The sequence below is a fragment of the Stenella coeruleoalba genome (genome assembly GCF_951394435.1).
Source record: "Stenella coeruleoalba genome assembly, chromosome: 4".
Lineage (NCBI taxonomy): Eukaryota > Metazoa > Chordata > Mammalia > Artiodactyla > Delphinidae > Stenella > Stenella coeruleoalba.
In genome coordinates, this window is record NC_137149.1 from 24415348 (window position 1) to 24439864 (window position 24517).

A 24517-nucleotide genomic window follows, 5' to 3' on the forward strand; every position below is an offset into this window, starting at 1 on the left:
ACTCCAACTTTCAAATTTTAGTCAAAAAGAGTATGCAGGAGAGGAAGAGCCTACTTGTCATTATCACAATAAAATGAAGAGAATGTAGAGGGGAAAATTAAGAATGAGAGTTTGTTTTTTTACCAAGGGACAGAGAGTCCAAAATGTACACTGAAATAAATCTGGAGAGAAAAGATAGGGGGATGCTCGGATAGGAAAAAAGAAAGCACAGATAACTATGAGAAAGAAAGCATGAGTGTGAACATTATGGTAGTGGTAACTGGAAGTATGATTTTCTAAAGCAGTAGCTAAGATAGGTGATTAGAGTTCACCTAGAGAATATAGGTGATTAGAGTTCACCTAGAGAATATAGGAGAGTAGCAGTGCTCTGCATGGGCTGCAGTCCTGATGGTGTTTTATTCTCTTCTTAATAGCAGGAAAACAGCCTAATTTGAAAGAAAGAAGCTGTGGATTGGACGCACTATGTTTTATATGTGTTCTGAGGCTCGAGGTAGAGGCTCAGAGTGTACTTCTACTTGTATTTACATTCATAGTTTTAAAGAATTATTTTACTTTCAGAAAAATTAGAAGTTATGTAAAAAGAAAATGGAGGCATCTGTATCTGTGTGAGATGTTGGGCCTAAGTGGGGCTGACGGGGGGACATAGAGTGTGTTCATGAGGGGCAGGGAATAGATTTAATAGGGATAACACAGTATGGATTTTCAGAGCCTGAGCATAGATATTCAGAACCCAAGAACAGAAGGAGGGCAAAAGAAGGGATGCGACATTGTTTACACATAGTGGAATGGGTGAAATAAATAAATGTATAATAATCAAATAATGATAATAACTAAATTTCTCACTGTGGGAGAACAGAGTTACAAATAAGGATCCTGTAGAGGTGAAATATTGTTTCTTAATTAAGGCGCTGGTTTCACTGATGTGCAAGATTTTTTGTGTGAATTTAATTTTTCATTTCTCTGGGATATGCATCTGTTGTCGAGTCTAAGATTTTGTTCTAAAAGTTTTATAATTTTATATTTAAATCAATGAATTCTTTTGAATAAATGTGTATATGGTCCTAGGTTTTCTTCTAAATGTTTTACAGCTTTACATTTTACATTTAAATCCATGATCCATTTTCAATTGACTTTCATATATATATAGTGTGAATTATAGGATTGGTTTTCTGTTTGTTTGTTTCTGGTTTTGTTTTGTTTTATGCCTAAGAAAGTCCAGTTGCTTCAGCACTTATCCATATTGAACACTTACCAAACTAATACCCATGAATTACATATGCGGTCTATATTTGCCAAAACTCATTGGGAAAAAGTAAATATTTTCCAAATGTAATTCTCAATCTTGACATTTAAAAATTATATATTTTTATCTCTAAACTTTATATAATCATTTTTTTCACTTTTTCCTTAATTTTTCACCCAGAAATACTTGTCATTTTGTACCATTTAGTTTGAAAGTTTTAGGAATATGGAAACAAAAAAACTAGCATTGTTAACTTGAGAAAAAGTAACAACAATTCCAACATTGTTTAAAAAATATGTTATAGATAATTACTAGAGATCTATAAACATAGAATCCTTATTAGCTGAAGAACACCAAGAAAGGGTCAACAGAGAATTCAATCTTTGTGTCTTTTGGCCCTGGATTTTCAAGAGGTACAGATACTCTTTTGTTAATTAATCAAGACACTCATAATATACCAAATTCATTTTCCTACTATAATTATTACAATCCACTCACAAAGTCCAATTTTGTTCCATTATATAGTTTTTAATTTTTCCCCTTTAAAACTGGCATGTGATGAAATACACTAAAAAGAAGGATGAAGCTTACTTGCAAAGCCTAATGTCTCCCTAGAATTTGAGAATTGATTCAAATCAACTTAGATAATGTAGATCTATACTAGCTGAACATATCAAAATCTATGTGTGTTGTTAAAGAAATAATCTTTTCTTCCATTAGAGATCTAAAACAGCTCTTGCCCATATTTTATTGGCACATTGCATTAGTATATTCCAGTTTTACAGAATGTCATGCTAATATTAGCTCAAAAGATAAGATTAAATATAACTTGGCTTTATAAAGGATTCTGTGAGTAACTGGTATAAATTGAGCATGAAATGATTGTATTACTGCAAAAGCGTGAAAATAAAACCTGTTATAAACTAGAAATTAATTGTTGCAATGACAAATCATTTTGTAAGCTGCAGGATTTTCTTTGAGACTGTTTTGCTTTATTCTTTTTAAAGGTTTGTTGAAAAGCAATCACTTTCTCTTTTTACTTTTATTACTTATGACTTTCATATGAATGTTTACCTCATCTATCTGGTATATATTTGAAAAACTAATTGGTTTTTAAAGGTCTATTTGATTTGGTGGCCATGCTCTTATATGCCTTTCATATATCTTTTTAAAATCTCTATCCATGACCTGAAATTGTCATAAAATAAAATCTCTAATTAAGCATAAATCATGTAAAATTAAAATTTCCTTCCTTGATACGTAAAACAGGATGGGTAAATGCTCTATAACTATTGAAACAAATTTTCTGAGAGTTTTACTCTATTATTCTTAAACTCTCTTGTGTCATGGCCATACAGTTAAGATATGGAATAGTAGAAGGCAAGTGCATTTGTTGTCTATTAAGTGAGTTTATGTACCTTTAGTAAACTTGGGGGGCCATTAATTGTTATTCTGAATAAATTATCAAGTTAGGGATTAATGTGTATATATGATATCTCTCTGTAAAAATCTGAAACTATTTTCTTTGTAAAATTTGTTCCACAGCTTTGTACGCGGGCCTCTCACTGTCGTGGCCTCTCCCGTTGCGGAGCACAGGCTCCGGACGCGCAGGCTTAGCAGCCATGGCTCACGGGCCCAGCCGCTGCGTGGCACGTGGGATCTTCCCGGACCCGGGCACGAACCAGTGTCCCCTGCATCGGCAGGCGGACTCTCAACCACTGCGCCACCAGGGAAGCCCTGTTCCACAGCTTTAAAATCAAACATATTAACATTATTTAAAGAGAGATATTCCTACTTGAACACTATATATGTATTTGTGGAAAATATTTTTCAGTAAAAAATATACCTGTGAATAAAAATAGGAATGGAGCCAATCACACTTATTAACCAGAATACACATAGACACACGAAAAACTGCAAATAAAAATCTAACACATTAAAATTTCTAACAAATTTTAAAAAATACTATAGTAAATATTGGGTTTTACAGAGGAAATAGGTGATGGCCATTTGATGGAACGTAAGAAAAGCATGGAACAGCTGAGTTTCATAAACAAAGGCAGAAGGCAATCACATTCAGAAGTTGTAAGTGAAGATGTAGTTAAAAACTCTGTGTGAATTGGAGGGACACCAGAGATGAAGGGCTCCAGCTCTTTGTTTTGTATTTGATTCCACCCTGAAAGTATCAGAGAAAACTGAGAATAAGCTCTTCCAAGGGAGAGCATGAAGTCAGGCCGAACCAAAAGGAAGATCATGGGGTAAATGAGAATTCTACTCTGTATTGTCTCCCCTTGCCTAAATTGTTTTTTTGGTGATGCAACAAGGTAATATGCACTCTTCATTGAGACTTCCACATTATATTAAATAATTATTTTCCATTTGCAGATGAACTAATTAGAGAAATATGCACTGGAACAGAACAGACTATATCTGTTTTGTATAATTAAATTTACTTTTTTCTTTCATATAATACTAGCATATGATTTCCAAAGAACTCTTATTGGAGAATATAGACCCATTTATACAATCACAGTAGATCCCAATGATAATCCTACATTTATGTTTGTCATGGAGAAAAAACTATCCTCAACAGTTAATTTCTTGAAAGGAATTTCCACATAAGAAGGCCTTTGAAAATACAGGCTGATCCCTCAAAATATTTCAGTTATGGATTCCTTTCCCAGAGACATGAAAAGAGATTATCAGATGCAGGCTTTATTTTCCAAACATTGGCTCATGGACTTTCCAAAGTTTCGTATGTTTCCTCAGTCTAAGATTCTAGGTTAAGATCCAATACTGCAGAAGGATTATGATGAGGCTAGTAAATGTGTAAAAACTCTCAGAAACATTCTTTTTCTTTTTTTGTTTTTTTTTTTTTTTTTTTTTGCGGTACGCGGGCCTCTCACTGCTGTGGCCTCTCCCGTTGCGGAGCACAGGCTCCGGACGCGCAGGCCCAGCGGCCATGGCTCACGGGCCCAGCCGCTCCGCGGCACGTGGGATCCTCCCGGATCGGGGCATGAACCCGCGTCCCCTGCATCGGCAGGCGGACTCTCAACCACTGCGCCACCAGGGAAGCCCCAGAAACATTCTTAATTAACAAATATTTATTGAAAGGCTTCTAAAGAAAAAAAAAATACTAAAAATTGGAGTTGACGAGAGGCATAACCCATGATTTGTCTCAAAGAATTTTATATTCCAATGAGAAATTTTAGTCATGTAATTCAACAAAACTGAAACAGTGTTATTGATGCTTTTCTAAAATAGGGACAAAGCATGTTAGTATAGAGAAAATTAAAGATTAAGAAAGGTTTTTAAGTGGATGTCATACTTAAACTGGGTTTGAAAAAAATAGGTATACATTAAACAGTTAAACAGGATTATACATCCTTTTGAAAATATAAAAAGTGACACTGAAGGGTGGCAGAATATGCTATTCCAAAACATTCCATGTTATTAGAAGGATTATTTTGAGCTAAGGCACGTGAAAAACAGCAGATGCAAGAAGGACATTCTAATGATCCTTTTTATTCCTGATAACAAGGGTAAAAATTCCATGTAAAAGATGCCCTCCCCTGGGCTTCCCTGGTGGCGCAGTGGTTGAGAGTCCGCCTGCCGATGCAGGGGATACGGGTTCGTGCCCCGGTCCGGGAAGATCCCACATGCCGCGGAGTGGCTGGGCCCGTGAGCCATGGCCGCTGAGCCCGCGTGTCCGGAGCCTGTGCTCCGCAACGGGAGAGGCCACAGCAGTGAGAGGCCCGCGTATAGCAAAAAAAAAAAAAAAAAAAGAAAAAAAAAAGATGCCCTCCCCGTACCAGAAAAAAACATTCTTCTATGTGGAGTCATGGCAGAGAGAATTCTATTAAAGAAAGACTCTGTCAAAATTTTTCTTACCTTCCTTTACCTTCCTTACATAGTTCAGTTACGTTTCCAAAATTGCCTCTCTTTGTTCAGTCTAGTATATAGAAGCATTTAGGTTTTTCCATTTATTTGAGTCTTTATTTCTTATGAAGACTCCTGTGTCACACAAAACTAAAATTAAATACATTTTTATACTTTTCTCCTGTTAATCTGTCTTATGTCAATTTCACAGGCTCAGCCAAAAAACCCAACAGGGTAGATGTAAAATTAAAGACAATTACATTAGCATCAAAACCATTTACAAAAGATGAAAAGATAGAAAATATATCACCTAAAGTTAGTTAATAACCTGTGTTAACCACGATATTTAAATAGAATTTCACACTGTCATTTTTTAAAAATTCCAATAGGCTACCTAGAAGAGTGGCAAAGAAAGAAATGGACAGTTAAATATAGTAGTCAAGCACACTCAATAAATAAAATGACATATAAAATAAATAGCAGATAAAATTAGAAGTCAGAGAGAGCATAAGGTAAGGTAGAATATGCAATGAAATTAAAGGATTCTGGGGATTTGAAATGGCAGAAAAACTAATTTCATTCTTTTAAATCATCCAAGAAACAAGGATATAGAGAAATTCAGTTCTTTGCTCTGGTTTATTCATTAATATTATGGAAGTATTTATGCCTCTCCTGCTATATATTTAAGAAAAAATTTTTAGTACTTGAAAACGCAAAATTATTGCTGTTGCTTCTATACCATAATAAAAATTTGTAATAGTCAATGCAAATGTATTTTGACTTTATTCTAAAGCATAGGAAAAGAAGACTAACTTCCAAATTCCTTTCCACGAGTCTAGTATAAGATTGAAATTTTATTAAAAGTCAAGTTGAACAAAAAGATTACGAAAGGCTAATTGATTGATTAAATGTATGCAACATCACAAGAAAATCTTAGCAATTGATTAAATGTATGCAATATCACAAGAAAATATTAGTAAACATAACCTAGCCCTACATTTAAAGAATAACACACAAAATATAATTCCAATGTTAATATTCAAGAAAAAATTTATAAACAACTTTTCATTGGGTGAAAGTCATGCAATAAAGTTTGTGTGCACTTGAGTTAAAAATACTATATAATGGAGAAATTAAACTACATTTACTCAATATTCTGAAGATTATATACAGAAATATGATACACCATATGATATATATAAGTATATATTTATAGATGTGTATAAGAAAAGAAAAGTGTGGAAGCATTTCTCATAAAGTTGCAACAAGCATTTAATTACTCTTCTTAAACATTTTCTGGAGATGCAAGCTAACTTAGAAAAGAGAAAGAAGGAAATTTTATAAGAATTGAAAAGATGGAAGTAAACAATCATAATTATTTGTAGGTAATATGAACACAAGCCTGGAAAACCAAAGAAAATTAACTTAAAAACTATCCAAATGCCCTCCTAAAGATAGCTTAAAAATTAATATACACACAAAAAAATACTTAAAATGCAAAAGACAATATCAAGTGTTGGCGAATTGTGGAAAAATTGAAATTCTCATATACTACTGCGGTGATTACTAAGTTAATGCAACTACTTTGAAAAACTATTGGGCAATATCTACTATAGCTAAACACATGCATACATACAAATTTCCCAGCAGTCCTAATTCTAGATATATATCCAACAAAATTTTATATATATGTGAATCAAATACAGGCACAAAAGTCTGATAGTAGTGATATTAATAACCCAAATCTGGAAGTGGCCCACACAAGAACAGAATTGATAAAAACTTTGGGAAATATAGCATATGAAACGTTTTTTATGGAATTGTTGGAAAATACAGATATTCCTAAAATATATCAATTTTTGCTATTTGCTAGTCAGGAAACAGTGTGAAAACTCTGAAATTGACAAAGTTACAGAGTATATCGTTGAACTCTCTCAGGTTATCTCTGACTTTTCTTGTCTGTGACCTATTTACAATCTATAAATTGTAAGTAAAAAACATAGCAATGAAAATTATTCTTGTCCTGAGAAATGCAAATGGTGTCACTTGTAACATAAGTGCTTATTGCTCTATGTATGTTGATGGCTTTGCCAGTTTTACTTCTATTTGTAAATTTATGGCATCATTCCTGCCTGTCTATGTATGTTTGGCACTCTGAATTCTCCCATGAACCAGCTGTAACATTGTCTCTCTCAATAGCTAATGAGTTAAATAAAAATGCTGACATGTTCATGCTATATTTGCATGAGAGTAAGCATTTTATTAATTTATTATTTTAAAAGCATTAGACTGTTTTTGAATAATGAAATGTTTCAACACTAAAATACTTTAAGTGATACATCAGTTAAAAATATTTGTTAAAAATATTTGTTTTATAATAAACTGTTATTTTTGTGTTACCTTTCAAACAGTATTTTGACTTGAATTTTAATTTAAAAATTCTGAAGTATGATCACAGAGAGAAAGTTACATGTGCAATACATACTCTGAATTATCCATAACCTAACCAATGCAGAAAATTATTACAAAGAGCTACAGGAGATGATCATAGTTCATTCAAAAATTTGACAAAATTACATATCAGTTACATATTTTATGGAAAGGCATATTCTAAAATCTGTTCATCTTTGCTAGAATGATGTCAGAATTATGTCGCCAAGCATATAATTTTGAAAAACAAACAGATGCAATTAAAGTGTTCCAAGAAACTGCTTCTAAAATAACCCTTGTTTTGTGAAGACATAAATTAAAATAAATTTGAAAACAGTTATTTGGAAAACTTTCCAGCACCGAGAAGAGACTCAAGTATTCCTAAAGCCTACTAAGAACCAACAAGAAATTAACCTTTGATTCATACTTCATGCTGGGAGGGATGTGTTTGAGTTGTTTCCAGGAACTTGCATGTGGTATCTTTCAAGAAGAGGATGGAGGAGCCTGAGGGGAGCTCATAAGGTCTTCATCTCTATCAGGAGGTGGAATGAGCAACAGTAAAAAGAAGTGCCTTGAAGTGCCAACAAAACTTGCTCCTCAGATTGGGATGCGCTTGTGTCGTGTTCATCTCATTGCAGCTATGTTTTTGTGTTCTCTATCTAAAATCAGTGTTACTTTATTCTTTTTTTAAAATTAATTAATTTATATATTTTTGCTGTGTTGGGTCTTCTTTTCTGTGCGAGGGCTTTCTCTAGTTGCGGCGAGTGGGGGCCACTCTTCATCGTGGTGCGCGGGTCTCTCACTGTCGCGGCCTCTCTTGTTGTGGAGCACAGGCTCAGTAGTTGTGGCTCACGGGCCTAGTTGATCCGTGGCATGTGGGATCTTCCCAGACCAGGGCTCGAACCCGTGGCCCCTGCATTGGCAGGCAGATTCTCAACCACTGCACCACCAGGGAAGCCCAGTGTTACTTTATTCTTTATCTTGGTTCTTTATCATCTCTCTGTTAATCACACAATGTGATTCAGCTACAAATATAATATAAATATCTCACCTACAGAATTCTCATGACACTTTATACACCTTTGGAAAGGAATGTTCTAACCTTTTAAATCATTTTCCATATGAAGAGTTTCAGTGGAATTTGAAAATATAATCAAAATTATTATAATATACATTTATTAGGTTTTAAAAGCAACTGATTGATATTAGTTAAGATGAAAATTTATGAGCTGAATTTTTAAAAAGTGAACATTGTAACTGAAAATGGAATATTGTAATATAGTTCATGCAGCTCAAGATAAACTTATTCCTTTAAGATCAGCGTAATTTGATAAGGTATCATTTCCTTCTCTATAACCTTTAAAACCAAGCATTGAAAATCTACATGTATATACATTCATTTAAATCACTGTATTACAAAGTATTACTCGACAAATAGAAAAAAGAACACTAGATTAAATATGGAGAAGAACACCTAAGAGGAATCAAGGGGCTCTTTGCAGATATTGATTTGGAGGTGCTATGTATCCAAGAGGGGAGGATATGGGGGATAATAAATCTGTGGGGCAGGGTGGTAAAATGAATTCTGGTTTGAATGTATTAACACTGAGATGTAAATAGGCATCTTTCATTTTGAGAATGTGAAGTTGGCAGGTGCATTTTCGAGGATGTTTTAGAATGAGTCTATGAATCAAGATATAAATTTAAGTATTATTAGTATACAGATAAGAAAAATCTGTGTTGTGATTGATTTACTATTACAGTTTTACAGCCTAATGTTATAGCTTTTCCACTGAACAGGAAAATTATCAAGAATTTGAGTCACTGGGATGAACTGGGAGATTGGGATTGACATATATACACTAATACATATAAAATAGATAATTAATAAGAACCTGATGTATAAAAAAATAAAATAAAATAAAATTCAAAAAAAAAGAATATGAGTCACTAGGGTTGGGTAAATCATTTAAGCAATACATTCATATATTTAAAATAAGTAATTGGTTACAAATAACCAAGGAATGAATGTTGAAAAACGTTATTTAAAAACTTTTTATCATTTAATAAAGTTTTTTTAAATGTTCACTGAGAATGTATGTGAAAATAAATTATCTAAAGCAATAATTTTATATGCATACAGGCAAGATACCCAGAGAAATATAAAAAGGTTTATTCTAAGAGAGGGAGATGGAGGTTTTCTTCTACTTACATATTGTTGCATACATGTTAAAAATTACTGAGGAAGTATTTTAAATAGCTATGATTAAATGAATTAAGCAACTTTCGACTTTCCAAAAGACAACTATTATGTCTCAGTGGATCACAAAATGCATACAATTAATCATTTAACCAATTTTGGGGTTTGGTTCTTATGTTGTTTTGTGACATTGTACATGCCATTCTGTATACACTTTCTAAAACTTGTGGCTCTGCTCCCTTATTTTATCCAAATATCTTATATTAACTTCGAGTAATGTTAAATTTACCTTGCAGAATTGTTTTACCCCATGTAGTTTAAGGGCTATTGCCTCCAGAATTGATAGTGTCTTATTGACACAGTAATGTATTCTGTGTACCCAATCTCAGTCTTTCCACTTGAAAAGACTTTGTTATTTATCACAAGGAAAAAGAAAAAGGCTGTTTTTTAAAATTTTGTTTTGTTTTTCACTTGACAAAGCAAATGAAAATGAGGCATGTTTGGGGAAAGCTGCTTCATGAGAAGAAAGCCAGCGAAGAAGAGAAGCTAACCTTTACAGTCAGATGTCAACTTTCAGTAGCATTAGTTAAATTTAAAGACACCATGAAAATTGTGTGACATGCCATTCATATGCTTTTAGAACTCATTGTATACAAAATGCAGGCCTTACATAACTTTCTCTCTTCCAGCTAGCAGGGACTAAGGCAATGATGTTAGTACTTTAGGGCATACTGAGTTACTGTTACAGAATCCAAATTCAGAAAAATAACACTTGGGTACAGCTTAATTTCAGTTATAATTGAGAAAAACAAAGGGAAGTTCCTTTTCAACCCCAAATTAGCAATAACGTGTTACTTTATATCTTGGTTCTTTGAATATTTTTTTAAACCCACTCACATTTAGATCTTAGAAAGCAATTTTTATTTTGTTATTTTTTCTGCAATACATTTGATAAATCTATATTTGACATAAGAGTGAGTTTCTTTTTTTTTTTTTTTTAAAGAAGATGTTGGGGGTAGGAGTTTATTAATTAATTTATATATTTTTGCTGTGTTGGGTCTTCGTTTCTGTGCGAGGGCTTTCTCTAGTTGCGGCAAGCAGGGGCCACTCTTCATCGCGGTGAGCGGGCCTCTCACTATCGCGGCCTCTCTTGCTGCGGAGCACAGGCTCCAGACACGCAGGCTCAGTAGTTGTGGCTCACGGGCCTAGTTGCTCCTTGGCATGTGGGATCTTCCCAGACCAGGGCTCGAACCTGTGTCCCCTGCATTGGCAGGCAGATTCTCAACCACTGTGCCACCAGGGAAGCCATAAAAGTGAGTTTTATCTAATGAAATTGTTTAATGAATAGTTTACTTGAACCTGAAAATTGAACTGTTACTGAATTTCAGTCATGGTTCTATCACATCCTCCAGATATAGGTGAACATTCTGAAGAAGTGAGAGGGCATCCACACCCACCCCTCCTTGGAAGGAAATTACTTAAAGACATGTTGGAGTCTCTTTTTTTCTCTCTTCCATATACACATATACAGATAATAATTAATGTCAGTAAAGGTTGCTTTTTGTGGATATTCTGTGGCTTTTTCTAGTAATCTTGAGTTCAAACAAGCCTGTTTGCAAAAGTCATTGCTCTTCTCTTTATTTCTGCTGCCAAGTATAAAGCTCTGCTTTGATGGAGAAAGTCACCCTATCTTGCAGGAAAAATATACCACCCACCAACTCTAAATATGTTCTATTTATAGGGGAAGAATTAAGAAGCTTTTTTGAGATTTAAAATAAAATCCATATCTCCAATATATCACTTTGAATAGAATTTTTAAATTTTAAATTATATGTAAGATAAGAAGTCTTCCTGTTTGGGGAATCTAAATGTTTCATTTGCCTATCAAGAAACAGATTTTATTTTGCCTAATATATCGATGTTGTTTCTTTTTTACAAAAAAGAGAATAAAGAGCATGAAATTTAATACTGATAGGATTGATAATTGAACATTCTGGCTTTTTCAGCAGCTATACTAGAATAAAAATAAAATAATGTAGGTAGAAGAATCTGAAAAAAATCAAGTTTAAATTTGAAACTGCAAAGAATAATAAGACAATTTATTTGTCTTCCTGAGAATTTTATTTTTATCCTGTACAGAGGAATGACTATTAAGCATTCCAAGTTCTCAGGATATGTGATAATATCAAGTGCCTGAATCTCTTTTAGTGCCTTGCACTAAATTTCACATAACTCTCTTATTGCACATTCAGTAGACAAGTTGAGGAACGTATAGATTCAAGCCCGTTAGAATGGAATAAGAAAGTAATACTTTTTTGTGTATCTACTATGCATCAGGCACTGTGATAGTGAGTTTATACAGTCATTTTATTTAGTGCTTCAGTGTTATAGTCAATCTTCCAAGAGCTTCTCATACCTTGTTAGTCTTTTTTTGGTGGCCTTAGAATGTTTATTAGTCTGACAAGCACACATTCGTTGTTTCTAACATACTCAAGCAGGCTGCTTATAACCAATATTTCTATCTGAAGCATGTTGTTTCTTAATGTTCAAACTTTGTGAGTAAATGTCTGATTGTCATTAACATAAAGCCATTATATATTCTTCCTTAAACAAAAAGAAAGAATAAACATGCAAAGAAATGGAAAACAAAACAAAAATCAAAAGCTGAACATCACCAGCTGTATCATTACCTTGGACACTTGAAAAATAGAAATAAATAATACCTAGTATATTTTTTAATTCTACGAACATAATGTTGGCAATAGTATTTAATTCACTTATATGGAAGTCAGTACATTATGGAGCAAAACTCAGAAGGTGAGATATTTTAAAAGACTCATTTGTATCTATTTGTAATTCTGGTTTTAGTACCTTTAATAGTAAGAGAATAATATAAATATATATTAATTTATATACATGTATTTATAAATCTATAAATATAAAATATTAAGATAGGCATTCTTGTTTTCCTAATATCTATTCATTTTTTCCTTGAAAAGAAAAAAAAATATCTATTTCACATCTCTACAGTGAAGCCAGTTTTGATGCACACATATTTCTTTACCATATCTTTAAAGTTAGCTATTTCACTCTAACATTACTAACTGCCTGTATACTATTAATATATTCTGTGTTCTTCCTATATATAAATATTTTATACTACAATTTGGAGAACTATAAATATATTAGATCTTCCAAATTATATTAATTATCTCCTATGAATTAGAATATCTTAGTTCTTTATTCTTCAAACTATAAATCATTATTTACATTCAATTGGTCTTGAATTATTTTAAAATGTCTATCACTGAAAGTGAAATATTTTCTAATTGCTAAAGTAAAGATTACTTGTGTTTTGATATTTTGGATATTACTTTGGGGGGTTATAAATACACACTGACCATTTATTTGATGAATCTATTAGTCCCTAAATATGCTTTCTTCAAATCTACTTGGTAATTTTGGCCATTTTGAAAATATTTAGAAATACAGACTTGTTAAAGTGTCATTTTTCTTTAAGTACTGTTCTTTCAACAGTAACCATGTATTAACTGATCAAAATGATTAATTTCTTCTCATATGATTTTAAAGATTTTTTTGTGTGTGTTTTTGTTACATATTCAAAGAACTAGGGATTTCTTAAAGGATTTTCTGTCACGAAAAGCTTTATAAATCAGATCCAACTTCATATAATCATAACTGTAGATTCATTATCCGCTAAATTTCTTCCCACTAATGGTGTGCAAATTCTGACATAAATTTATTTCCTAACCAAGTAGAATAATCATGTCTGTTCCTGGCAGCATCGTCAGTTTATTTTAAAGTGTTTATTTTTACATTCACTGAAAAATACATGTCACATTATGCTCTTGCCAACTGTGTAATGGAGATTTGTCACATAGCCTGTCTACCACACTACACATTTTGCAAAAATATACACCATGCACTGTGCTTGATTCCTGGCTGCACTCTGTGACCCTCAGATTTGAAGGAGTAATTCTCACTGGGCTGTGCTTTTTTGTTTGCTTGTGTTTTTGAAAAAAAAACAAAAAACACTTTTTGTGTTTACAGATACTAAGGTTTATTTTCCTAGATCTGTGACATAAAATAGAAAATTATGTGTACGAAGGTCAAGTGTTGCAAATCATAACTGAGAAATCCATACTGATAAATGCTAACCCTGAACATCTTATACTAATTTTTATTGTTACTAAATCCAAGAGGTTGTGGTCATTGCAGGAAATGTTAAAAGTTATACAATCAGGAGTTGGAACACTTTCCTCTTTAGAAGATCTTCTGAAATTCATGATGCCTGTATTTAAGATGATTCATTTTTTACCTCTGTAGCAAGGTCTTGAAAAATTAATTTGCCTACCAAATTAAAGGATAATCTTATTGCTGTCACTCCATTCTATCTTTAAATTTCCTCTCTTTCTGACTACTTTCCCTTTATTCAACATTCCTGCTGAACTAGTACCCTCCTCTTAACTCTTCTGTAGATGGGAAATGACTTCAAGGAATCAGATATATTATTTTCTGAGAAGTACTCTAGGGATGGATTAATTTTCTAGTGCTATGTAACAAATTACCACAAACTTAAATCACCATAATATTTTAAGCTCACATTTCCTGTACTGCAGGAATGTGGCATATCTTGGCCAGATCCTCTGCTCAGGATCTCACTGGGATGAACTCCCTTACTGGCTAGGGCTGCAGTTCACATGGGGATCTTCTTTCAAGCTCTCCTGTGGCTGACAGAATTAATTTCTCTGTGGTCATGGGACTCAGGTATGCTACCTGTCAACCAGGGATTGTTCTCCTCTCCTAGATCCTACTCTCATTCCTTTCCATGTGCCCCCTTCATTTTCAAACCACATGAGCAGATCAAATCCTACTGTGTTTCAAATCTTTGAATTCCTCTTCTGCTGCCAGCCAGAGAAAACCCTCCTTTTAAAGGGCTCATGTGATTTTACTAGGCCACACACTATAATTTCCCATTTGCCATACAATTTACCAAAATCTAGGAATTGATGTCTCATATTCACAGGTTCCTTACACAGAGAAAGCGGGGGATTTATACAAGGGCAAACGTCAGTAGGGATCATCTTAGAATTCTGCCTACCTCAAGTGGTAGATTGAAGAGAATAGGAATCTGGATATTATTATACTCATAGAGTACACATTAGAGAATGATCTATAACTTCTGTGAAGTTTTCAAACATTTTCACCTTCAAATAATTTATATTAAAATGTTTTGAATAAATCTCTTAATTTATAATCACTAATTTAACATGTAGTTTCTGTTAAACAGTTAAAATGGAGAAAGCACAAATAATTATTCTAATGGTTATAAATCTTACAAAAAGAGTTAAAAAACCTAATGTTATGGATCAGATATTTTTCTGGGACATATTTATTTTAATACCTAATGATATTTTATATGTAATCCCAAAATTGAGAACTCTAAAAAAAAACAGTACCATCACAAATCATTCAAAGTTTAGAGTTCTGGAATATCAGGGAGAGTTTGCTTGCCATGATAAAGAATTTCAGATAATGCAAGGAACTGATCAATTGAATAAATCTACTTATTTTATTAAATTAAAAAATTATTAAAGAGTTGATTTACATCATATTACTTTCAGGTGTACAACACAGTAACTCAAAATTTGTATAGATTACACTACATTTAAAGTCACCAAAAATAAAGGGATTACACTACATTTAAAGTCACCAAAAATAATGGCTATATTTCCCTGCACTGTACAATACATCCCTGTAGGCTGTCCTTTTTATACATAGTAGTTTGTACCTCTCAATCCACTATCCCCACCCCACTTTCCCACTATTGCTCTACTCATTGGTAACGACCTGTCTGATCTCTACACCTGTGTGTCGGTTTAATTAGTCTGTTTTATTTTTTAGTTTCCACATGTAAGTGATAACATACAGTAATTGTCTATCTCTGTCTGACTTATTTCACTACATAATATCCTCTAGGTCCATCCGTGTTGCTGCCAAAGGTAGACTCATTTTTTATGTCTGAGAAATATGTCATTGAATATATATATATATATCCCATTTTCTTTATCCATTCATCTGTTGATGGACACTTAGTTTGCACATTCCTGGTGCCTATTTGGGTGTCCAAATTTCCTCTTCTTAGAAGGACAACAGTCACATTGGATAAGAGCTCACCCTAACAGCCTTATTTTAACTTAATTGTATCTTTGATGGCCCAATCTCCAAATACAGTTATATTCTGAGGTACCTGGGGTTACGATCAATTACAAATTTAGGGAAGACACAATTTAGCCATGACAGTTAGATAATGCCTTGGCTACTTATTTATTTTTTTACTTTTTAAAATTCAGAGATTTTCTGCATCTTGCAGTAAATAACAGAGACAAAATAGACTAAAATTAAGATTAACTATCTTCATTAACATAGGAGTTAACTGTAAATTTTCTCTAGGCTTTGGCCTTTGGTCCACCTTTGCCTTTAAAATGTAAGAGTAGCATCTGCATTAGAAATTTAGTGGTAGCTTTGGAAGTGCTATATGAGACACTACTGTTTAGATACTGTGTTAAATGGGAGATCTCATCTGTAAGATATTTTAAATTGGAAACGATCCTTATTCCCTATGGTGTTATATTAGTTTCTATTTTATTCCCACTCAAAAGGTTTGTGAATATGGGTGTGTCAGAATTATCTCAAGAGTGTAGTAACTTTCTTGGTTATATAGTTACATATATAGTTGAGAAAATATATAATTGTCTAATCTTTTCTCCTCTTTATGGATTTTTTGGATTGTTGTTATTCCTTTTGAAAGAGCTTGCCTAACATAGCATAGCACATTCCCTAGAACCAAGCTGTCTGGGCTTTAATTCCAGGTCTACCACTTATTATGCTTTCTCATCTGTAATATGGTGACAACAATAGTACTTATCTCATAAAGATTTTATAATAATTAAAAGAGCCAATACACAGAGCACATATGATGATGTCTGTGAATAAAAATCTACATGAGAATTTTAAAACTAAATATTGGACCAGTGAAATTTTTCCACCAGGATCTACAGAGGTATTGGGCTGTGCATATTCAAAAAATATTTCTACAATGGTAGATAGCATTATCCTTTCCCTTGTGTATTAATATGTACTTCCTAATTTTCCTTGCTTTGTTCATTGACAGTCCTCTTAGGTCTCTAATAATCAGCTGAATTTTGAATTCTGATTAGTTTTATCTCAAATGCACAAATTGTGTAACTACTATTGACCCTTGCTTTCTGATTCCATCACACTGAAGCTCCATCTAAATTCAGTCATCCACAGTGGAGCCAGATGCACAAATGGAAGATGTTATGGTACTTCTATTATGTCTAATTCAAGACCAATACATAACCATAAAAAAAGAGAAAGCCAACAAAGTTCTACTTAAATGATATTATAAAATCAAAAATAAAGTTGTATCCCAAATGATACCCCAGATTTTCTGATTCTTTAAAATATATTCACCAGTATAGCAGTTATTGTATATTTCCTCTAAATTTTGGCCTTTGGTTCACCTTTGCCTTTACCATATGAGGTTAGTATGTGCCTTAAGTTTAGGAAAATTATTTGGTAAGCTAGTCATGGCTGAGCTCTTTTATGGGCCTCCTTCTTTCCCATTTCTCCATATTTCATACATCCCACTATTCTTTTTGCCATGAAGTAGAAACTTCCCTGAACACACTCTGAGTTCCTCTCTCTCCTTATTCACTGTCTTGTGGATAGAGTGACCTATCAGATGAACAAATTTTATTGGAGCAAATTGACGTGCATTAGCTCAGCTCCATTTATTCTCTTTGAAATTCCTCTGAGGATTAAACCCTCCCTAGAATTTAATAATAGACCTTATCTATATCTACTTCCCATGTGGAAAGGCCCACAGGAGTCCCAGTGCTCTCTGCAACTAGGTAGTTAGCCTGGTATTTAGAGAATAGGTCCATAAGGACCATCAGTTAGGTGGCATCATCTGATATACCCTTGTCAAGATTATAGGTGATATTTTGATCTTTATTTTTATTCTGTGTTTATTCATATAAATTTAAAAAAATAAGAGCTTAAAAGAAGAAAGTATTTACTAGGGGCCTGCCTAATGACCTGAAGAATTTTTTTGTTTGTTTGTTTTGCTTTTCATTTTCCAATTGCTTATTAAGATTTGTGCCCATTTTATAGCATTTTGACATATTCTTATATATCTGGAGCTGTACTTATTTATAGGGTATAATAGTAAACAAGACAAGGTCCTTTACCTAAAATAAATTAAGTTTAAGTGATACAATTTTTTTAAAGAAACAATTGCTGTTCAGCTTCTATGAGAGGGGTATTTACATAGTACAGAAAGTAGAGGCAGATAGCAATACAGTTAAGAAGTGGTAGATAAATATAGCTTTGTGGAAATGTAAACGGATATATTTTCTCCAAATACATCTTAATATGCAATAATGCTTTAAGATTATGTTCAGAAAAATGTAGCTTGAGATGCAATGAATAATGAAGCATCACTGCTTTACAAGGAGGAAAAGAATACAAGTTTAATGTGTAAAAGTGGAAACTGGCAGGAATAATTTAAAGATCACAGGATTTGAATGGCACTGGTTGTAAGAGAGTGTATCTAAAATACACAAAACTATTGTCTTTTTTCTATAACTCTGAGTATAGGAACTGTCTCGAAATAATGACTTTTCTTTAAACCAGAAAGTTCTCTGCCATGGTTATTCTATAGTAATAAATCAACAAAATTTTGTGTTCCTATTAAGGTCCCCTCTCTCTGAAGATAACTAGATGGTGGTGCCATTCTTTTAGCTAGAAGCAAAAAATTGTTTCCTGGGATGCTTACATGACCTGGATTTTATTTTCCTATTGTACTATACTCTGCATTTGTTGTGTAGACACTTGGAAGGTAAAATGTGTTTATATAACGTACACCCACACATCACATGTTAAGAGTATGGAATTACAAATTGTTAGTTGACATCACTAAATGGTCATTGTGTAAGAATTTTTACACATAAGTGTCTGAATGCTTAATACAGTTGAGACATGTATCTTAGTTCTTTTAAGAAGGATTCCAGAAAAGAGTACTTCTAAAGCCATAGATTTATTTTTTAGCAACAATTAAACCTATAAGATAAGTGAAATGGAAATACCATTCACAAAAAATCAATTCAAGACAGATAACTAATATTTTTGTGAATGACCTATTTTAAGAAAGCCTATAAAAATATGATATTGATAATATATTATAATATTATGATATTGTAATGATCATTATTATGATATTGTAATGTATTGAAGAAGGAAATATTAGGACAAAGAAAGCCAAAATTTAAATGAAAACTAAATAAAAATTAAGAATCTCTTTTTATCAAAATATAAATTAAATAACTGGAAAGACAAACCACAACTAGGAGAGATGTCGACAATATTTAAAATAGGCAAATGATATCTACGCAAAACATATAAACAACTCTCAAGAATCAATGAAAAGCAGCAACACATTAGGAAAATAAGCAAAAAGACATAAGCAGACATTACACAGAAGAGGAAATACAAATCATCAATAATGCATGGAAATTTGTTCAACCTCATTTGTAATTAAGGAACTGCAGGTTAAAAGACACAATAAGATAACACTTCACTCACAACAGGTTGGCAGAAGAATATAAAGTCTGTGATACAAAGGTTCCATCAGTACCCTCTTGGGAGGAAATTGTTATATGCCCTTTAGAAAATATTTTTTGCATTAACTATTGTATTTGAAGATATGTGTACTCTTTGACCTATTCCCCAGAGCATACCTGTGAAAAGCTCTTTTGCATGTGCCTCCGGATATTCAAGGATACTCAAAGCATCGTTTTCTGTAATAAAAATGAAATATCATAACCTGTATGTCATTTAACAATGTAATGTATAAATACATTGTGGTATATTCATATAGTGGATTACGTTATAGACATAAATGCAATGAATTAAATCTTTAATTTTGATACTGATTTTTTACTGATAATAGTATTGATTTTATAATCATGGAATTAAATGAAAAAACTTGTCTTTATATCTTTTATGATGTTATTTATAATAGAGTTTTAAAATAGGTAAAAATAAATAGTAAAACTATAAAAATTAACAACATATATCAGTAATTTCAGGTTATTGATTTCCTGAGGGTGAAGAGAATATTATATAAAATTAAAAGGCACTCATTGAGGAATCAAGGTGCTGGTAACATTCAGAAATTTGGTGGTGGATATACAGATAATTCCTAGTTACTATTACTAAAACTGTACATATAAAATATAATGTATTTTATATGTAAGTTATACATGCAGTAAGAATTTAATTAAAATAAGAATAAGGAAATATGTAAGATATAGGTCTGTACCCAAACCTCAATGAAATTCCTGAAACAACAGGAAATTTTATAATATTTTCACCACTGTGTGTCACATTAAATGTTGTAGTGAACCACCCATGGTTATCATTAAGATTTCTGTTAACCATTAACCAATAGTTTTAAACTGTAGTAACTGGATTATTCTAAGGTCCAAATCTCTCTGAGGTATATGTTATAAAATTCATTATACACTTTATTTCTTTCTATCTCTTAGAAAATTTTCCAGCAGCTTTAAGAGATGGAAAAATGCTGATATTTTTTTGTTTATATTTATATATGTAAGAAAACAAGTTAGTGACATGGGAAATCTATTTCTCTAGGAGGTGGGTCAACAAGGATCTTGCTGTGATTTATGTCATAGAGTGTTCAGCCTATGTTTTTCTGTAAGAGTTTTATAGTGTCTGGACTTACATTTAGGTCTTTGGTCCATTTTGAGTTTATTTTTGTGTATGGTGTTAGGGAGTGTTCTAATTTCATTCTTTTACATGTGGCTGTCCAGTTTTCCCAGCACCACTTATTGAAGAGGCTGTCTTTTCTCCATTGTATATTCTTGCCTCTTTCATCAAAAATAAGGTGACCATATGTGCATGGATTTATCTCTGGACTTTCTATCCTATTCTATGGACTTATATTTCTGTTTTTGGTAGTATAGTCTGAAGTCCGGGAGCCTGATTCCTCCAGCTCCATTTTTCTTTCTCAAGATTGCTTTGGCTATTCAGGGTCTTTGTGTTTCCATACAAATTGTGAATTGTTTTGTTTCAGTTCTGTGAAAAATGCCATTGGTAGTTTGACAGGGATTGCATTGAATCTGTAGATTGCTTTGGTAGTACAGTCATTTTCACAATATTGATTCTTCCAATCCAAGAACATGGTATATCTCTCCATCTGTTTGTATCATCTTTAATTTCTTTCATCAGTGTCTTATTGTTGTCTGCATACAGGCCTTTTGTCTCCTTAGGTAGGTTTTTTCCTAGGTATTTTATTCTTTTTGTTGCAATGGTAAATGAAGTGTTTCCTTAATTTCTCTTTCGGATTTTTCATAATCAGTGTATATGAATGCAAGAGAGTACTGTGCATTAATTTTGTAACCTGCCATTTTACCAAATTCATTGATTAGCTCTAGTAGTTTTCTGGTAGCATCTTTAGGATTCTCTATGTATAGTATCACATCATCTGCAAACACTGACAGCTTTACTTCTTCTTTTCCGATTTGGATTCCTTTTACTTCTTTTTCTTCTCTGATTGCTGTGTCTAAAACTTCCAAAACTATATTGAATAAGAGTGGTGAGAGTGGACAATCTTGTCTTATTCCTGATCTTAGGGGAAATGGTTTCAGTTTTTCACCATTGAGAATGATGTTGGCTGTGGGTTTGTCATATATGGCCTTTATTATGTTTAGGTAAGTTCCCTCTACGCTTACTTTCTGGAGGGTTTTTACCATAAATGGGTGTTGAATTTTGTCAAAAGCTTTTTCTGTATCTATTGAGATGATCACATGATTTTTCTCCTTCAATTATTTAGTATGGTTTATCACATTGATTGATTTGCATACATTGAACAATCCCTGCATTCCTGGGATAAACCCCAATTGATCATGGTGAATTATCCTTTTAATGTGCTGTTGGATTCTGTTTGCTAGTATTTTGTTGAGGATTTTTGCATCTATGTTTATCAGTGATATTGGCCTGTAGTTTCCTTTCTTTGTGACATCTTTGGTTTTTATATAAGGGTGATGGTGGCCTTGTAGAATGAGTTTGGGAGTGTTCCTCCCTCTGCTATATTTTGGAAGAGTTTGAGAAGGATAGGTGTTAGCTGTTCTCTAAATGTTTGATGGAATTCACCTGTGAAGCCATCTGGTCCTGGGTTTTAGTTTGTTCGAAGATTTTTAATCACAGTCTCAATTTCAGTGCTTGTGATTGTTCTGTTTATATTTTATATTTCTTCCTGGTTCAGTCTCAGAAGGTTGTGCTCTTCTAAGAATTTGTCCATTTCTTCCAGGTTGTCCATTTTACTGGCATAGAGTTGTTTGTAGTAATCTCTCATGATGCTTTGTATTTCTGCAGTGTCAGTTGTTACTTCTTTTGCATTTCCAATTCTATTGATTTGAGCCTTCTGCTTTTTTTTCTTGATGTCTGGCTAATGGTTTATCAATTTTGTTTATGTTCTCAAAGAACCAGCTTTAAGTTTTATTTATCTTTGTTATTGTTTCTTTCATTTCTTTTTCATTTATTTCTGATCTGATCTTTATTATTTCTTTCCTTCTGCTAGCTTTGGGGATTTTTTGTTCTTCTTTCTCTAATTGCTCTTGGTGTGAGGTTAGGTTGTTTATTTGAAATATTTCTTGTTTCTTGAGAGTTGTATTGCTATAAACTTCCCTCTTAGAACTGCTTTTGCTGCATCCCATAGGTTTTGGGTCATCGTGTTTCCATTGTCATTTGTTTCTAGGTATTTTTTGTTTTCATCTTTGATTTCTTCAGTGATCTCTTGGTTATTTCATAGTGTATTGTTTAGCCTCCATGTGTTTGTATTTTTTACAGATATTTTCCTGTAATTGATATCTAGTCTCATAGCATTGTTGTCAGAAAAGATACTTGATACAATTTCAATTTTCTTAAATTTATCGAGGCTTGATTTGTGACCCAAGGTATGATCTATCCTGGAGAATGTTCCATGAGCACTTGAGAAGAAAGTGTATTCTGTTGTTTTTGGATGGAATGTCTTATAAATATGAATCAAGTCCAACTTGTTTAAAGTATTATTTAAAGCTTGTGTTTCCTTATTTGTTTTCATTTTGGATGATCTGTCCATTAGTGAAAGTGGGGTGTTAAAGTCCCCTACTATGACTGTGTTACTGTTAATTTCCCCTTTTATGGCTGTTAGCCTTTGCCTTATGTATTAAGGTGCTCCTATGTTGGGTACACAAATATTTACTATCCGACTTTTTAATAAAAACTTTCTTGTAAAGTTGGCAGAGAAGTAAGAGTACATTCAAATTGCCACCACAGGAATACAAAAGCCTGTGCAAAGCCATAAATTTTAAGCTTAAAACTTAAAAAGCCATTGAAAAATCATAATTGAAATGGTGGTATATAGTAAGGTTATTTTACTTTGTAATTTAAATATAGCTTTGGTTAAAAAAAAAGACATTCTTATGTTAATAGCTACACATTACATGATGTACTGTGTATTATTCTGTAGAGTAAGAATGTAAACTGTATCTTTAATGTTGCAAAATAGTAATTCTGCCTTAATATGAAAAATGCCTTTAAGTGGAAAAATTATGTAAATTTATTAAAATGATGTATTATGTTTCAAAACCTTGAACACATTAGTAGAAGTGAAGTCACACAGAAATGAGCATGTGTGTATATACATGTGGATAAAAATACCTACATTATGGAAAAATAAATTTCCTGGGTTAGGTCTGACTAAGAGAGTCAGTTATAAAACAGTAACATAATATAGTCTATTGATTATCTTATAATATCAAAGAGATACATATAAGATATCATTATGAAATATGACAAGGATAAAGTTAAATAATCAAACTTAAATATTCTGTCAGCATTATCAGCTCCTATCATTTATCTAAAGTGTGGTCATTAGAAAATAAAGGAAATGAGTGGGCATTTAACATAATTTGTTATCTACCCTTGAAACTGAATTCCATCACCAAAAGACTAATTCTTTTTAAACCATTTAAAAATGAAAAATTGACATTTTTTGAAATGGTTTTCCTTAAAATCTGGTTTATATTTTCCAACACTTAGGTTCTGAATTCCATCTTGAATTGAATTGAAACTGAATTCCATCACCAAAAGACTAATTCTTTTTAAACCATTTAAAAATGAAAAATTGACATTTTTGAAATGGTTTTGCTTAAAATCTGGTTTATATTTTCCAACACTTAGGTTCCTTTTTTTCCCCTGATTAAGCATATCTTCTGTTAATCAGAATCATTAAGTGGATGCTGTCAACTGTGATATAATTTACTGGGATCACTGACCCAGTATATTTTGTGTTCAGATACTCATTAAACATGTTTGTTAAAATTAGGATTTTAAAAAGAGGAAGACAACTACTGTCAATCACATGCCAGTTATAATAGAAGTCAGTCTGAGATAGTTTAATGAAAACTGTCTATAAGACAGTTAAAACACAGCAGTGAAAGTACTCAAAATCTGAGTGATTGTCATATGTCACTGGTGGGATAATATGTAAGATACAACTTTTGGACAGATTTTTTTCTTCAGAGTTCATTTTCCTGTTAAGAAAATTTAAACTTATAGGTGTTATTAGATTAAAATTAAGAAAATATATTACC

The 24517-nt window shown here is 32.6% G+C and overlaps 1 long non-coding RNA gene across 1 annotated transcript in view; it reads right to left on the reverse strand.

The window, feature by feature from the left end:
- LOC307185887 overlaps positions 1 to 24517 on the reverse strand; it is a 354398-nt gene that overhangs the window by 81516 nt on the left and 248365 nt on the right. Inside the window, exon 3 of the long non-coding RNA XR_013828199.1 lies at positions 19598 to 19657. This is a non-coding gene — a long non-coding RNA (uncharacterized lncRNA). The remainder of the gene's footprint in view (positions 1 to 19597; positions 19658 to 24517) is intronic.